This window comes from Bison bison, unplaced genomic scaffold, assembly GCF_000754665.1.
Source record: "Bison bison bison isolate TAMUID 2011002044 unplaced genomic scaffold, Bison_UMD1.0 scf7180017864035, whole genome shotgun sequence".
NCBI classification, from domain to species: domain Eukaryota; kingdom Metazoa; phylum Chordata; class Mammalia; order Artiodactyla; family Bovidae; genus Bison; species Bison bison.
The window spans coordinates 12,112,607-12,113,284 of record NW_011494607.1 but is presented as its reverse complement, the minus strand read 5'-3'; positions in this window follow the sequence as shown (position 1 = coordinate 12,113,284).

Here is a 678-nt window from a genome sequence, read left to right as displayed (position 1 = left end):
CTCCACCATCTTAGGACCTATGCACATATATTTAATTTCTTACTGTAAAGTATGATATTATTTGCTTAACTTATAAGTGACTTTTGTTAAAAAATAAACATTTAGAATCAGAATTAGAAGTTAATTCAAATGGAAAATCTGAATTCCTCTTTCTGCTGTAGGAAAACACTCTACTATAGTTTTCATTGTCCTCAGAAATTTCCAGGAAAACAGATTCTTTCTCCTTGTCAAAAAAGCATATTTCAGTTAGAGTTGAGATTCCATTCTAATTTTTTAATTGGAATTCCATCTGCTGCTCCCTTAACCTACTTCTCCTTGTCTTTTCAATGTAATCATATTAGTCTTGACTCATAATTACTCATGACTATTATGACTTCAGATAATTCCTGCATTGTTCTCAGATAGACTGTGTCAAACTATGAACAACTTTGCTTAATGAAAATCTTTTTCTCACTTTGCTAAAATGATTTTTGTGAAGGCTGATTTTTTAGACATCAGATCAGATCAGATCAGATCAGTCGCTCAGTTGTGTCCGACTCTTTGCGACCCCATGAATCGCAGCATGCCAGACCTCCCTGTCCATCACCAAATTCCAGAGTTCACTCAGACTCATGTCCATCGAGTCGGTGATGCCATCCAGCCATCTCATCCTCTGTCGTCCCCTTCTCCTCCTGCCCC